This window comes from Nannobrachium achirus (genome assembly GCF_963921795.1).
Source record: "Nannobrachium achirus genome assembly, chromosome: 3".
Taxonomy (NCBI): Eukaryota; Metazoa; Chordata; class Actinopteri; order Myctophiformes; family Myctophidae; genus Nannobrachium; species Nannobrachium achirus.
In genome coordinates, this window is record NC_137812.1 from 55,857,863 (window position 1) to 55,876,112 (window position 18,250).

The window sequence follows — 18,250 nt, forward strand, 5'->3', positions numbered from 1 at the left end:
ATATATATGTATTTTCAAAGCGAACATTTATTTTGTAACTCAAATTTAGCTTCTGGGGGTCCATGGAACGGTAGGTTCCGTACGGAACCATTGTTTACTTAGATATGGAAGGATGACCTCCCACTTGGGTAATGACGCCCCCTGGCGATCATTCAGAGAAACTACTTCAGCTCCCGTACTAACGTAGGTAGGAAGGGCCTGTCACTCAAACCGGAGTGACCCGCCTCCAGGCTATATAAGCCCCCGGAGGCGGAAGTAACATCCTCTTAATACCACTCTCTGCCACATTCAGTGAAACAGAGGGGCATTAAGTGGGAGGTCATCCTTCCATATCTAAGTAAACAATGGTTCCGTACGGAACCTACCGTTTACTGTCAATATTCCAGGATGACCTCCCACTTGGGATTCTTAAACTCCCCTCTAAGCCACAACCTACTCTCATACCCCCACACACCCCTCATACGGGTGAGCACAGCCCAAACGGGCGTGACCCATCACCCAGAAGGTCCCAGGCCCACCGGACCTGGGTGTGAAGGCATGAGAAAATAAGGAGAGACCCTGACAGACCGAAGTCCGCCTCATTCAACTGAATGAAAAGGACAAGTCCGCCTTATAAGTAAGACACACTATATAAGGAAAACACAGGGTCCCCCCAAAATACCCCAGGTGGCTACATGCCCACCTGTGGGAGGGGAAGATCCGACTCCTCTATGACGTAGAGGAGGCAACTGCACCCAGAACCGAATGCGCTAGCGAAGAGGATTCGATATCCAGGTGATAGTAGGCTGCAAAGGTAGAAGGCGAAGACCAATTCGCCGAAACACAAATCTCCTGAACGGAGACTCCCTTTGCCAGTGCCCACGAAGTAGCCACACCTCTAGTGCTATGGGCTTTAAGTGCCGCCGGCACTTCCACACCCGCACTAGAGTAAGCCAGCCTAATAGCATCCACAATCCACCTCGAAAGAGTGGGTCTAGACACCGGCTTTCTGACAAGAACATTGCCCATTTCCACGAAGAGCTGAGAAGAAGCTCTAGAACCAGCAGTCCTGTCACAGTAGGCCTTCAATGCCCTGACAGGACAAAGGCAATTCAGCCGTTCATCCTCCACCGAGACAAACGGAGGAGGATGAAAAGCCAGAAGAACAACAGGCTCCTTAGGAACCACCATGTTCTTAGGAACAAACTTAAGATGAGGCTTGAGCAACACCTTGAGATCATTGTTCATAAACTGCATGCACTCCGCAGACACCGAGAGAGCTTGCAGGTCACCAACTCTTTTAGCCGTGGCCAAAGCCAGCAAAAGAGCCGTCTTGAAACTCAAAAGTTTCAAAGGCATCCCTACAAGCGGCTCAAAGGGAGCCCGACATAGGCCCCCTAGAACCACCTGCAGATCCCAAACTGGGAACAAAGACCTAGTCACCGGCCTCAAACGTTCAACTCCTTGCATGAACTTGATGACCTCCGGGACTTTAGAAGGTGCCTTGCCCGCCACCCCCAGGTGACAGGCATTAATAGCCGCCAAATACCCCCTAAGGGTAGAAAATGCCAGACCACTTTTCAAGCGGTTCTGCATAAATTCCAGAATTTCCTGGGCTGACGCCACATGAGCCACCACAGGTGGAACACGCGACTCACACCAGTCCTCAAAGGCATTCCACCTTCCATCATAAGACGCCCTCGTAGAGGGCGCCTTAGCACTCTGAATGGTAGCAACCACTTCAGAAGAAAAACCGGCTGCCAGCAGGTTTAACCTTTCACGTGCCAAACCCACAGGTCTAGGACCTGCAGGTCTTGGTGGAAGATCTCCCCCCTGGCCTGACTCAACAGGTCCCTGCACTGAGGCAGCTGCCAACCCGGTTCGCAAAGGAGAGGGGCGATCGCCGATCTCCACGTGCCCTTGTAGGGAGCCACCAGGAGCATCTCCAGACCGAACCTCCTGACTCTCTCCAGAGTGGGTCGGATTAAGTCGAAGGGGGGAAACGCGTACAGTAGACCTCTCGGCCACGTGTGCGCTAAGGCGTCCAACCCCAAGGGAGGACTGCCCTTCACCGCGAAGAACAACGGACACTTCGTATTCTCCGCTGACGCAAACAGGTCCGCCACTGGCTGACCGAACTTGCGAAAAATCTGGCTCGCCACCCTGGGGTGGAGAGACCAGTCCTCGTAGCGAGGACCTCCCCTGGACAGGAGATCTGCTCCGCTGTTGAGGAGACCTGGGACGTGTAAGGCCCTGATCGACTTGAGGCGCGACAAGCACCAAACCGTCAATTCTCGAGCCAGACGGTCCAGTGGCAACGACGACAGGCCCCCTTGTTTGTTGACATAAAACATGGCCGTCGTATTGTCTGTCCTGACCAGGACGTGACAATGCAAAATCCAAGGCTCGAAATGCTTGAGCGCCAGGAGTATAGCCATCAACTCCAAATAGTTGATGTGACGACCCCTCATCTCCAGAGGCCAAAGCCCCTGCGCTGTGCGCCCCTCGAAAGTGGCTCCCCATCCACTAAGACTGGCGTCTGTCGTGATCGACTTGCGGGAAACCACCTCGCCAATCGAGACTCCGCTGGTGAGGAACCCCTCCACCAGCCACGGAGACAGGGCGATCGCGCAGGAAGGGGAAACCGTAACCTTCTTGTACTTCAAGGAGGGCGGGATCCCGAGGGATAACATCCATCTTTGAAAAGGTCTCATATGAAACCTGCCCAAACGCAACAGATGTACTGCGGAAGCCATCATTCCCGTCAGTACCATGCAACTCCTGTAAGTGACCTCCTGGCCCACTTGAAAAGGAGTCGAGACATTCCCGAAACCTGTCCACCCTCTTCTCTGAGAGACGGGCCGACATGTCGGATGAGTCCAGAAGGACCCCAATGAATGTAAGACGACTTGCTGGAGTCAGCATGCTCTTGCCGTGGTTGACTATGAAACCTAAGGCCTTCAGGTGAGCCAAAACCACTTGTGTGTGACGCGCCACTTCGTGGGCGGAGCTCGCTGAAATCATCCAAACGTCGATGTACGTCGCCAACCTGACGCCCTGCTGTCTCAGCGGGGCGATGGCTGCTTCGGTCACTTTCACGAAAACCCTCGGGCTCAGTGACAGACCGAAAGGGAGTACTGTATACTCGTACAGGCGACCCTCGAAGGCGAACCGTAGGAATTTCCTGTGTGGGGGATAAATCTGGACGTGCTGATAAGCATCCTTCAGATCCACTGAACAGTGGAAATCCCCTTGCCTGACCGACCGTAACATGGTGGGTACAGTTAGCATCCTGAAAACGTATTTCTTCAGGTACACGTTTAGTGCCTTTAGGTCCAGGATGGGACGTAGCCCCCCCCCCTTTTTTGGGCACCAGGAAATAACGGCTCCAAAATCCCATGCGGGATTGGGTCCTGTCCAGCTCCACTATAGCACCCTCGCTTAGCAAGGAGCTGATCTCTTCTCTCAAAAGATTTGCTTTTAAACCACGCGCCCTGGTATGAATAACCCTGCTCGAGAGCGGGGGTATGTCTGCGAACTGTAACCTGTAACCCCTGGTTATCGTTCGAAATACCCAATGGCTCGGGTTGCATAACTTCCACTGGCGCGCGCAGCGTGCTAGCGTGTTTTGAGCGAGAGAAACCCCACCACTGTGCTTCCGTGACGGCGGAGCTTTTTGGCGGCCGGACCGGAAGTGGGGAACCTGCGTATCCGTATCCGGAACACCCGGATGCGGAGCGCAGGGGTTCAATAGGCCGCAAGGCGGGAACACCTTCTGATTGTACCGCTTGACTAGCGGAGCTTTTTGCGGCCGGACCGGAAGCGGGGAGCTAGCGAATCCGTATCCGGTGAAACCGGAAGCGTTCGGTTTTCGCTCGATAGAGCAACAGGAGGAGCAAAGCGATTCGACTGATAAACAGACTCGCCCACAACTAAAGCATTCTCCCCTGACAGGAGAGGAACTTTTACGCATAACCTCCACTGGCACGCGCAGCGTGCTAGCGTGTTTTGAGAGAGAGAAACCCCACCACTGTGCTTCCGTGACGGCGGAGCTATTTGGCGACTGGACCGGAAGCGGGAGACCTGCGTATCCGTATCCGGAACGACCGGATGCGGAGCGCAAGGGTTCAATAGGCCGCATGGCGGAAACACCTTCTGGTTGTACCGCTTGACTAGCGGAGCTATTTTGCGGCGGGACCGGAAGCGGGGAGCGAGCGAATCCGTATCCGGTGTCACCGGAAGCGTTCGCACTTCGCTCGATAGAGAGACAGGAAGAACCAAGCGATTCGACTGATAAACAGACTCGCCCACAACTAAAGCATTCTCCCCTGACAGGAGAGGAACTTTTACGTTTAATACCTGCTCTAAGGCCTTTATGCTTGTCCCTTGACCCGGGCTCATAGTAGGCCGACAGAATTTCTGACTCAAAGTTAAATTCATAGCATCGCTCACGCGAGGGAAAGCCCACTCGCGCGCATGAGGAACCACATAATTGTTTGACGTTAACATTACTGGTTGCTGATAAAAACCTGTGATTGATTAAGGAGTCCTGACGGGACTCCATCATTCTTACAGGAGGCATGCATAAAGGAGTCATATTGTCGACGCGAGGGATATTCCACTCGCGCGCATGAGGAACCACATAATTGTTTGACATTAACATTACTGGTTGCTGACAAAAACCTGTGATTGATTAACGAGTCCTGACAGGACTTCATCAATACTACAGGAGGCATGCAAGATGGAGTCGTCTGTGCAATAGAGTTGGACAGAAACAGACTTGTTCTTTCAACAGATTTATCTGGGACATCTCATCTCCATTTCCCCGACGCGGGGAAGGCCTTTATGTTTGACCCTTGACGAGGGCTCATTAGTAGGCCGGCAGAATTTTGTGACTCATTGTTAATTCATTGCATTGACCACGCGAGGGATATTCTCCTCGCGTGTAAGGGGAACCATCTAAATGTTTGACATAACATTACTGGTTGCTGACACAACCTGTGATTGACAAAGGAGTCCTGACAGGACTACATCAATTTTACAGGGGGCATGCAAGATGGAGCCATCTGCGCAATAGAGTTGGACAGAAACAGACTTTGTTCTTTCAACAGATTTATCTGGGACACAAGAGGCATATTCATTGACATTCTCATTTTTATTTCCCCGACGCGGGGAAAATAAACGTCCTCGTTTGGGGGGAGGGGAACCGGGTGACACCACGGACCCCTGCCCCAACACAATCAACCTCTACAATGTCCGCAACTAAAGCATTCTCCCCTGACAGGGGAGGAACTTTTACGTTTAATACCTGCGCTATGGCCTTCATGCTTGTCCCGTGACGAGGGCTCATAGTAGGCCGACAGAATTAGTGACTCATCGTTAAATTCATTGCATTGTTCACGCGAGGGATATTCCCCTCGCGTGTAAGAGGAACCATATAAATGTTTGACATTAACAATACTGGTTGCTGATAAAACCCCTGATTGATTAAAAAATCCTGACAGGACTTTCAACACTTTTACAGGAGTCATGCAAGATGGAGTCATCTGTGCTAGTGCAATAGAGTTGGACAGAAACAGACTTTGTTCTTTCAACAGATCTATCTGGGACACAGGAGGCATATACATCGACATTCTCATTTTCCTTTCCCCGACGCGGGGTACAGAAAATAAACGTCGTGCCCACCACTCTATACTGGGGTCTGACAGAACCCAGAAAAGATTGTGCTTGTGTAACTTCCATGAGGATTGTAGCGCTTTAGTGAATCCAACATCTCCGTTGCAGAAAACCAAAGTCCTCTGCCATCGCTCCACCCGCTCCACCCGCTTGACTGGCGGGTGGAGGGGCAGTTGAAGTGCTGGCGCCGCAGGGGCCTTACCTTTCACTGTAAAGACAGGGCGAGAGCCATCCTCCTCCGCCATGTCCTCCTCCTTCTCGTCCTCAGAGTATCCTGAGTACGAACCCTAGCTCTGACTGGAGCTCAGGTCCGATTCGCGCCTGAAGGATCGGACTGCTTTGTTAAAGTTCACGTCGAAGGGGACGTCCCCGACGGTCACATCACAACGCTACTCTTTAGGCACCGCGCCCGTAGGAGAAAGGTCACCGGAGGGATATTGTTAGACTTCTTAGTCACCTTCCTCGCGGTAACTCCGCCAGACCCGCCAGCTCCAGTGACAGTGGAGCTAGCTGCGGTCGGCTGCACGGCAGGCGGTGTCTCACGTCGCTTGGCGCCATCTTGACCAAGGCGCGCTGCTGAACAAGCGGTGCCCCGGACGGCAGCGCCGCACCTTGACTATCGGTGCGGGCCGCCTGGGGCGGACAGCCTGGGCTGTAGGATCCAGAGCGTTAAGCCCTCCTGGTGGAGCGCAGGCTCCGAGGCCTGCCCTAGCCAGGTGGAACCGATGTACCATAGCGAAGCAGTGTAGTTAACGTTAACAAGGAAGCTGTCGAGCAACGAGCTAACGGCTAAAGCTAGGCCAAACTTGGTTCAGGCATAAACATACATTCCCTCGGCAGAAAAGCAAGAGGGACCATAGCAAAACATGTAGCTAATGTTAACAAGGAAGCTGTCGAGCAACGAGCTAACGGCTAATGCTAGGCCACGCTTGGTTCAGGCAGAGGCCTTAACAAGCTAACAGCAGAACAAACATACATTCCCTCGGCAGAAAGCAAGAGGGTTCATAGCGAAGCAATGTAGCTAACGTTAACAAAGGAAGCTGACGAGCTAACAAGCTAACGGCTAAAGCTAGGCCACGCTTGGTTCGGGCAGAAGCCTGAACAAGCGGTAAATTTCTTTGTTATAGAAAAGAAAACCGTCGGTTTAGGACGGGACAAGAATAATTATTCTTAAGTACGGGTATAATTCTACACTCGCCGGTGGGCGACTCCAATGCCACCGCTTTAGGCTAATGCGCGAAGAATAAAATACAAAGGCTGAGTTTCAACTTATCTGAATGTGATATCGCAGAGAGTGAAAAGAGGATGTTACTTCCGCCTCCGGGGGCTTATATAGCCTGGAGGCGGGTCACTCCGGTTTGAGTGACAGGCCCTTCCTACCTACGTTAGTACGGGAGCTGAAGTAGTTTCTCTGAATGATCGCCAGGGGGCGTCATTACCCAAGTGGGAGGTCATCCTGGAATATTGACAGTAAACTAGATATTTTGAGATGGGGGTCCGTGGCCAAATAAATATCATTTTGGGGATCCTTCACATGAAAAGGTTTAGTAGTCTCTCAAGAACAGACTAACTGAGCTCCAGTTAAGTGTAAAGGACCTTTTCTTTGACGATGGCTGGCCAGGTTGCTGACATAGAAACATGGGTTTTTCAAAAAAACCTTAGAAGGATTCAAAAGACACTCATAGAATCGGGTCAAAATTCAAATTTTCACGATTTTTCAAAAATAGCAGATCTACAAGCTCACAGCGCGGCACTCGGTGCCGCGCTGTGAGCTTGTATATCTGCTATTTTTCAATAGTTAAAGCATAAAATAATGATACACAATAATGTGTACCTGTTTTTAAAATAAGAATAGCTTTGGACATACAAGGTTTCTCCGAGACAGCGACATACCGTATAAAGACTATTTGCGTGGCGATGCTAAAAGCCTCATGGTTGGGATGGAGGAATGTGCCGCTCATTAACATAATCCTATTACTCATCCAAACAACGTTTTGCCCACATGTCAGAGCAGCTGTTCCAAAAATAACCGCAGTGACATCAACGCGCCGGGTGATGTCATCAAGCGGTGACGTCGTGTGATCCAGAGTATTAGCATTATGTATATGAGAATGCAGCCGTCTAATTATAGCAACGGCAAGACTGCACCCTACTTCCACTTCAAAGCGTTCCGAGACCAAATCAGACCTGTGTGTGTGCAGGCGTGTGTGTGTGTGCGTGCGTGCGTGCGCGCGTGTGTGTGTGTGTGTGTGTGTGTGTGTGTGTGTGTGTGCATGTACAGTACTGTATGTGATTGTGTGTCTTGTTCAAGTCACTTACTGAAGGCCCCCAGCTAAAGACATGGCCATATCTAATCCCATACAGATAACACACGCACGCACGCACGCACGCACGCACGCACGCAAACACTCAAGCACGCACGCACGCACACACGCAAACACTCAAGCATGTAAGCACAGTGATAGCCACTGCACTTCACACTTCATCACGCCTGAATCAAAGCCCCTAAGACCAGTACCGTTCCTCTTCAACTGGACCGCTTTGACAACACCATGGACTACGTTTTTCATTTAACTCTGAGAGGTTACAAACGTAACCAAATTGACCCGGGACCCCGGGTCCTACTGAACCCTGCTTGGACAGACTGAGCAAGAGCTGTGCAAAACTCCAGCAGCTACACAATCTTTAGTGTTCTTTTCAACGTTGCATTCTCTCTCCTTCTGGACAAATGAATCTCCATATATGCCTTATAATGTATATCATCAGACTGAGTTGAAGGCATATACACGTCCCTTGGGTCGGCAGTGACGCAAATAACAGACATACATACAGCGATTCTGTACATTAAGTACAGTAAGATCTTACACAAACGTCCACTTGAACTCAAAGTTGAACTGGTTTGAAAATGGTGTTCAAAGCTCAAAGGTGAAAGTCACTGTGACCTTCACTACATTTGGCAGCAAATAAATATAATTTAATTTCTACCTGCTATGTTTTAATTTGGTTAGTTTATTTCATATTTGCCCAATGCCCAAACAATGCAAGTCAGGTAAAAGTGTATTAGAAGTTGGTGAAGCACATAAGAAATACATTGGTACATTAGAATGCACTACACTATTAAAACTTCAAGACACGTTTGTCAACGTAGGCTGTAGGGCATGGGGCTGTAGGTTCTCACACTACATCCACAGGTATCCTACTGTACATCCCACATATAAATAAAGAAACCCCTGTTATCAAAATCTGTCTGTTCTGTCCGGTTCTCCTCAGTGGCTGGAGCAATTGATCTGAATTTGCACATCATTAGCATTATGCGCTGCACAAAATGTCGACGCCTTTCCGACGACTTTCCCAAAATGTAAGCTGTTTATTAACGTTTTTATGTAAACACCGGGCTATGGGATCTATCGTCACCATGGTTACAGCCCCGCAAGCTATGGGATGATTAACTGCGCATGTGTGGAATTACGGTACTGCACGCTGCCGAGCGACAGAGAAGACTGCAAATGTTTAAAGGACTTTCATGTGCGGCCTGTGTCCACACACACTGCGTTTTATGAGTGCTAGGGCACTTCGGATATCATCTTCATAGCACTAGCATGTAGATTTCTAATAAAGATTGTGTTATTAGCTCGCGTAGCTTCACTCAAACAACTTAAACATCAACTTCTCAAACTTGCTCTTAGCATTAGAACAAGTGTTTTAGGGCAGGGGTTCCCAGACCTTTTTGTCTCAGGGCACCCCATCAATATTTTTTTAATCCGAGGCACCCCTACTTTATAATTGTCACTCCCAGCACCTTGTATTTATAGCATATCGTCGTTGTCGGGTGGAAACTTGTATGTCCAAAACCGTTCGTTTTGTATTTATCATCTATAAAATGTACTAAACTAGTGAAAACCATAGATCTACAAGCTGCTAGATCGGCTGTTTTCACTAGTTTTTGTCACTAGTTTTTGTTGATGAAGCAGGGCTTTGCTTTACCAAAAGACTTAAGGGGATTGCACACGGTACGCGGTCACCGCCTCCTAGCAATTCATTTTCAACGGGAGGCGGGCGGCTTTTTCAGCCGCGCAGCGAAGTTTTGGGGCGGCGAGGCGAGCGGGCGCAGTCCCGTGAAAATCCCCGCGAGCGTGCTCGTTTGTGCATGCGTACGCGGGCGGTGAGAGATGGATTGTGTTCATCTTTGTGAAATACCGCGCAGCGTTTACTCAAAGAGCGAGTGTGTTTGTGTATCACCGCGGCGCGGTCCTCGCAGATCCAAGCGGGAGCCCCGGCGGCAACCGCTGTCCGTCTGTAGAGCGCCTTACACATTTGAAACTTGGAGATACAAGGTTTTTGCCCGACAATGACAATATTTTAGTGATTATGTTGCGAGGAAAACGTTGCGATAAGAGCAATTTTGGTTAGAACTGACTCAAAATAACTTTGTACTTCAAGTTTAAAATTATACTCAATATTTTTTCAAGTGTCCAAATAAATTCCAAATATTATCAAATGATCTCGCGGCACCCCTGGACTGCCGTCACGGCGTGTGTGCGTGCGTGCGTGCGTGCGTGCATGCACGTGTGTGTGTGTATGTATGTGTGTGTGTGTGTGTGTGTGTGTGAATGTGAGTCTGAACAACAGCGCCCCTCCCTTGACATGTGTGGTCAGAAAAGGTACTGCAGGCTACATACAGGCACGGACGGACGGACGGACGGACGCATACATACATACATACCCACACACACGGCCACGTATAGGAGACGGTGTGACCACCGCTCAAAAGGACAGTATGTGCATATACAGTATAGACATATACAGTAACCCAAAAAACCCCAAGGAGTCTATTCTATTACATGACGTCAGGCATTCAAAAATATGGAGTTTAGGGCAGTCAGAGTTTGAATTCGGTCTGTCCATGTATGGGCATATCAGTGGGATTGGTGGTTCTGGACAACCGGATCTCCATATATGCCCAAATAGGCATACAACCAAGTATAATGCAGGCTTACAGTATGTGATTAATCAGAGTAATGGATTTATAATTGGTTATAATTTGATTCATTATGGGGGGAAATAAATATCAGTTTCATTATATTTCCAGTCAACTGCCTGGCCCTAGTGTTGACAGCAGGCAACTGGTTGGCGGATCCATACTGTACTTTAATGTAGTTTCTAGTTTTCTTGCATCCTCTCCCTTATTCCCATATGCTCTTCTTTTAACCTGCCTCACTCACCTTCTCTGTCCCCTGCTATCTCTCTCTCTCTCTCTCTCTCTCTCTCTCTCTCTCTCTCTCTCTCTCTCTCTCTCTCTCTCTCTCTCTCTCTCGTGGGTGGTGGGTGTGTTATGGCTCTACAACACACAGCAGTACTGCTTCCCTTATGTAACTTCATGTGTGAATTCACCCAGAGAGGAGTTGGTGTGTGTGTGTGTGTGTGTGTGTGTGTGTGTGTGTGTGTGTGTGTGTGTGTGTGTGTGTGTGTGTGTGTGTGTGGGAGAGAGAGAGAGAGAGAGAGAGAGAGAGAGAGAGAGAGAGAGATTTGTAGGGGGTACAGATGCAGTTTGCATTTCGTCGTTGTCGGGTGAAAACCTTGTATGTCCAAAACCGTTCGTTTTGCATTTACCATTTTAAAAATGATTCAAGTGCGAGGCCTTGTGTGCTTGTAGATTGGCTGTTTTCACTACTTTTGTGCGACAGCCTTGTATGATGAAGCAGGGCTTTACTTGCGAGGTTTCCACCCGACATCGGTGATTTGTACCCTCTCAGATTGAAATGATGATTTTACTGGAGAGAGATGGTAGAAGGAGACCGAGACAGAGGTTAACCACATGAACCCTACAGTTTCCCTGTTCTGCAGCAGGTCATCATAATAGGCTTGGGTTGAATTGGGTTAAACTAGGCGAACATCTTGCGATGATGATAGCAGATCTACAGCGCAATGCAGCGTGAGCTTTAAAGTGTTAAATGTGGTTGTGTTTTTAAGTGTGGTTAAGTGGTTGAGTGTGAGAGTGAGAGTGTAGAGAAAAAGGTACAGTACGGATGGTGTGAAGGAGATACATATTCAATACTCCGCCTCTTCAGGTCCTATTCAAATCTCACTCACTCAAATCTCCATGGCATGAGTAATCAATAGAAAAGAAAAAAAAACATTTTGGGGGTGAACTACTCCTTTAAGGGTTTTAATTGGGTTTCTTTTCTTTTCTTTTTTTTTCTTTTTTTTTGGTGGTGTTCCTGGAAGGAGCTAAGCTCCAACATCTGGCTTAGTCAGGGCTCCAAAAAATGTCTGGGCTCTGAAGCATGGCCTACATCTGGCCTACATCTGGCCTACATCTGGCCTACATGTGGCCCAGCCTGGGATCAGTAGATTTTCTGGTTTCTGATCCGGTCGGGAGCGGAAAGAACCTACGTCCTACGTCATGTCATCAGGTGGACTACAGGTTTGCTGGAACCACCAAACCAGGATTCAGAACTCCAAAATGTTTTGTTTCTTTTGGTATAATAATCCTTTGGTATGTTGATCTTTTATTCTGAACTCGTACCACGACTAGCGAGAATAAACTCATTGATTCGCATTACTACGAAAATAACGTTACGTCATGTTGTAGTCATCAGGCGGCCGTCCTTCCTCTTTCCAGCTTCGCGTGACGCTTTAATGAAATAAACTCATAAATAGCACTGCTCATTTCGCACTAGGAGTGATTTTTATTATTATTGATGCAACAACCGGGCTACAGTATGTGTTTAGTGTGCTAACATAACAGTGCAGGAAGAGAAAGGCTGCAGTTGCCATTCATTTCAAGCAGGGACGTGCTGGGCCCCTGATTCAGCCCGGGAAAAAGAGTTGGAGAGGCCCTCATTGCGCGCTATAGAGAGAGATCTCTCTCTATTCAAAGATTACTACTCAAAGATTTGTGACAAAGTGACAATCCAGGGGGCCAATTACATGAGTTATATTTCGTCGTTGTCGGATGGAAACCTTGTACAGGTATGTCCAAAACCGTTTGTTTTGTATTTATCATTTTAAAAATGATTTAAACTAGTGAAAACAGCCGATCTACAAGCACACAACGCCTCGCACCGCGAGGCGTTGTGTGCTTGTAGATCGGCTGTTTTCACTACTTTTGTGCGACGGCCTTGTATGATGAAGCCGGGCTTTGCTTTGCGAAAAAATTTACACATTTGAAACTTGGAGATACGAGGTTTCTGCCCGACAGTGACGATATACTTTGTTGGCCGCCCAGCCCCCCAAAGTGGAACAAAGGCCGGAATTTTATTTATTTATTTTTCCTAATGGCCAGCCTGGACCGGCCGGGAATGAACCGGCCGTTCGGGAGCTGTCCCGCTTTTCCCAATGGCCAGCACGTCCCTGATTTCAAGTCCCTCGCAATGACGTCATCGGCACATTTTCAGGTTGTCCACAAAATACACTGATGATTGTGCTGTCAAACGATGAAACTATATGGTATCCATGGGTTGTGGGGGTCCCTGCTTCATCTCTCTCTCTCGACTAAGGGGTCCTTGGCCTGAAAACGTTGAAGACCCCTGTCCTAAACTGTTCATTTTCAGGATTCAAATTGGAAAACAGCAAAAGTAGCAGATCAACAAGCGCATAACGCAACGCAAAGCAATGTGTTTCGAGCTTTGCTCCTGATATCACGCTCATGTAACCCTGACTCAGCCATAACCATACCAGTAAGACTCCCTAATCGGGAGATATTATCTCCACAAATAGGCCAAAAGTTTGTTTTACCAATTATCAAGACATACCGGCAGTTGACAGTTTGCCATGGTTACTCATTGAAGTTGAATCTCCATATATGGAGACATAAGTTGCTCATACCATAGCAACCATGTTTTTTACAGGGCCTGGGATTGATGACATCAGAAATCTCCATATATGGGCATGAAAGGGATTTTGTTTCTGGAAATATGTCTGTGGGGTGCCACATTTGGAATAAAACACTTACATCACACATCTGGATATCCATACAGCCCATCTAGTTTGCCTGTGTCCATTTATGCCCATATATCTGATGACATTGGGACACTGATCTCCATATATGGGCATAAAACTTATGTTAATTAGTAAAGCCTGGGGATCTCCATATATGGGCATGAGGGGTACCCTAAAAGGGCATCATCTGGGAATAGCAAATATAGTTATCCTAGAAAGTGAAAATCTTACATCAAAGGCCATAACTACCTACCTACCACCATACTGCATTCCTCATTAAACTACCTACCAGTAAGATGCCTATAGGGAGAAAAGCAAAGGGCGAGGTTGCACCATTTCTTGGTCTTCTGGCCAGTGATGTATATCGGACCATTTAACCATATATGGAGACATCTGGTACCCAAAGATATTCACAGATATGGGCTTAATATTGATGACATAAGGGATCTCCATATATGGGCGTAAAAGGGATTTGGTTCCCCTGGCATCACAGGGATCTCCATATATGGGCATAAAATGGATTTGTTACCCTGGCAACACGGGGATCTCCATATCTCCATATATGGGCATAAAAGGGATTTGGTTCCCCTGGCATCACAGGGATATCCATATATGGGCATAAAAGGGATTTGGTTCCCCTGACATTACAGTGATGTCAGTGGCTGGTTCTACAGAGGGGATCTCCATTTATGGGCATAAAAGGGAATGTATGTATGATGATGTCAGATATCATAGACGTCATAGGACTTTCACAAAACGAATAACTGAGTAAGCATGTAAACCCGTAAAATCTATATTTGGGCATGGCTGATTTATGACCTCATCATGATGACACGAGCAAACACAGCTGAATTGTATAAATGATCAGTGCAGAAACCAACAGAAGTATTTGACCAAGACTCTTCGATTTAAACATCAACAAAGGTGTGACGTTTGTTGATGGTCACAAAGGTGTGACGGACGGACGGACGGACGGATGGACGGACGGACGGACGGACGGACGGACGGTGGAGGTTTTCATAGTAAACTGCTCCCTGACGGTCGCAATAAGGAGTTCCCAATGCAGCTACGCTCAAATATGGAGTCTGTTGTCTAACACTCAATGTGTCGTCATGGCATCAGGAGCAACAAATCACACGCGGGTCAGCTCCATATATGGGCACAAATGGGGGCCTGCCCATATATGAGCATATAAGTGTAACATCAGGGATCTCCGTATATGGGCATCAAAGGGACAAGGACTGACAGATACAAATATCTCCTTATATGGGCATAAAAGGGACAAGGAGTCTGGGACAAGGACTGTCAGATACAGATATCACCATATGTGGGCATATACTGATGACATCAGGGATCTCCATATATGGGCATAAAAAGGACAAGGACTGACAGATACAGAGATCTCCATATATGGGCATATCAGTCAGATCGGCGGCGTAGGTGTGAGGGCCTCGTAGCTTGTAACGGCCCGAACCTACAGTAATATACATTTCCAAATTACTTCATAGGTTAAAAATATAGGCCAACACAGTTCCACAGTTAGTACAGGGGGTGGACAAGTGACCTTTTATACAGCAGGACGCAAAAACAGGGCAACTACCACCCAGAGATGTATACTCCACACTGTGCAGGTGTATTGTTGCTGAAGACCCATTGAATGAGTGATTCTCCAGAACCTTGCGTTTACACGCCTACAGGGGGGCACAGCACTGGTTTATTCTTTGTGTTTTGGGGGCCCGACCCACAGGTTGAGAATCACTCAACTATGGCACCATGCCCTTTACCCCTGCAGCCCCAGACAGACAGAGAGTGATGTACAGACAGACAGACAGATGGAGAGAGAGAGAGAGAGAGAGAGAGAGAGAGAGAGAGAGAGAGAGAGAGAGAGAGAGAGAGAGAGAGAGAGAGAGGGATGGACAGACAGACAGACAGACAGACAGACAGAGGGAGTAGAGAGAGAGAAAGGTGCGACCCACATAGCGGAGCCCACAGTATTTATAGAAGACGGTGTCCTAATTGGCAGGCCGTTGGGGAGAGCGGCAGCACTGTACCGCTAGCCGCAACCCTTCCACCTCCTTCGCCTTGTCCTCCTCATCCCCCGCCCTCCCCCCTCCCCCACCCACCCGCACGCACACAGTGGTGGACGAACTTTACTTGCGTGGAAGTAACAATACTACAGTTGCTACAGTTACCAAAAAAAAAAAAAGCTAAAAGGATGGAGGCACCACCGAGCGGGTCGCCGCACGGAGCGCTGTGACGTCCGCTTCAGCCAACTCAGCGCCGTTGGAGATAATGTCCACACATCCCCCCTTGTCAACATGTGACACCACTTGTTACTGTAACGATGGGGTTCTCAAACCTTTTTAGGCTGTGACCCTCAAAATAAACATATATGAACTGGGGACCCCCACCCTGACAGGCACTTGGAATTGTAGGTATTACATTTAATGTGACTCGGTTCCACAGATAAATATTGTGAAAATAGCAGATCGCATTGCGAGGCGTTGTGAGCATGTAGATCTGCTATTTTCCACAATGTTCGCCTATTTCTTACTTAATATTTGACAGTTTTGGTCTTGAAAATCCTTAAATTGTCACTTTATAAATAAATAAAAGTTTTAAATCTTAATCTCAAAGTACAAAACTATTACCATCAAAACGACAAACTATTGCCAACAGTGGGATCCAGCCCACATGTTGTGAATCACTGATGTATTTGACTCACATTTTGGAAGAAGAAAACCAAAAGCATTATTGGTCCATGTTTAGTGTTTTGTTTTTCCTTTCCTATATTCAAAGGTTTACATTGACTTTTCATTTTAATGGACTGGGTTAGTTCTATGACCCTAGGGTGTATTAAAAAAAGCGACTTGAATCACTTTGGTACATTATTCATTAAAAACTGCTCTCTCCAATTTCCATTTTGGAGAGAGCACGTTTTCACTTGATGTCAGCAATGCAAAAACAAATGGAGACGATGATTAGAAGCACGTGTTCATGTTTCATGAGATGAGGCTGAGTTAGAACTCTATAATACGCAGTGAAATCCAGTCTTCATGTTTTCCTTTTGTAGTACAGTAGCTACTAAGGAAACATAATGTCATGGGTGTATACCAGGGTTCCCCAATAGCCTGGCAATAGGCGGCCCGCGGGGGGCTACTGTCTGGCCCACACCAACCCCAGTAATAATGGTGGTATAAGAGCAGCAACAACACTAGTATATCGTCGTTGTCGGGTGGAAATCTCGTATCTCCAAATTTGTATGTTCTTTGGCAAATCATACAAGGCCGTCGCACAAAAGTAGTGAAAACAGCAGATCTACAAGCACACAACGCCTCGCACCGCTTGTAGATCGGCTGTTTTCACTAGTTTAAATCATTTTTAAAATGATAAATTCCAAACAAACGGTTTTGGACGTATAAGATTTTCACCCGACAATGACGAAAACTGTCGCTGGAGTAGTGGGAACGCCACCATTGCCCCCTGCAATGTTGTGGCCCTCGGCTTGGTACCCTAGACATAATTCGGCCCTTGGGGAAAACTAATTGGGGAACCCTGGTGTATACAATAATATACCAAACTTTATGCACATGTACGGCTGAGGATGCTTTGTACATTCTCTTTGCCCTTTAGCCTTTTGCACTCTCTTTCTGACCTAAGCCATTATTACTTATAACTTATTATGTTATCTTTAGATGTGTTGTGCTTTTGTTGTTTTGCTGTTTTTATATATACCGGTACCACTGCATTGTCTGAAAGGAAGCCGAACAAAAACAAGTTTTACTCTCTTATGTACCTGTACAAAAGACGTAACAATAAAGTACAACCTTGAACCTTGAACCTTGTAACACTAAGTGTGCTGTATACATGTCCATTTGGTATTTGTACACTGAGAGTGAGGGAAAAGAAGAGCAGAATAGTAGTAGTAGGTATTGACAGTTCAAGCGGTTAAATATAAGAAAATACACATTAATCCAACCTGCACAGATGATAGTGCTATCAAGTCTAAACTGTATAAGAAATCATCCATGTACATTTCTAATCTGCAAAACACAATTTTATACGATATGTAGTGGGGGTCCCTGCTTCATCTCTCTCAGAGCTAAGGGGTCCTTGGCCTGAAGACGTTGAAGACCCCTGCAGTATGGATATATAGAAGCAGGGGCGTCACAAGGGGTAGGAAAGTGGGACTGAGTTACTAGGGCCCAAGGTGGAGGGGCCCAGGTAACTTTAGCTATTGAAAAATAGCAGATATACAAGCTCACAGCGCGGCACCGAGTGCCGCGCTGCAAGCTTGTAGATCTGCTATTTTGGAAAAGTCGTGAAAATGTGCGCAAATCTTTGAATATATGTATTTTTTAAGTGAACATTTGTAACTCAAATTTTGCTTCTGGGGGGTCCCTGGAACTAAATATTTTGAGATGGGGGGTCCTTCACATGAAAAAGTTTGAGCATCACTGACATGAAAACATAGATTTCTTGGCACACATTTTCACGATTTTTCAAAAATAGCAGATCTACAAGCTTGCAGCGCTGCACTCGGTGCCGCGCTGTGAGCTTGTATATCTGCTATTTTTCAATAGTTAACATTCATGGGGGGCCCGCAGTGAATCCTTGTACCCAGGGCCCAGAATTTGGTGTGACACCCCTATAT

General features: G+C 47.4%; 1 protein-coding gene across 1 annotated transcript in view; it reads right to left on the reverse strand.

Annotated features, from left to right (window-relative positions):
* The window catches only part of cacng2b (calcium channel, voltage-dependent, gamma subunit 2b), a gene marked incomplete at its 3' end in the record, with an annotated part of 106,066 nt that overhangs the window by 14,515 nt on the left and 73,301 nt on the right, over positions 1 to 18,250 (reverse strand). The gene's annotated exons all lie outside the window — the stretch shown is intronic.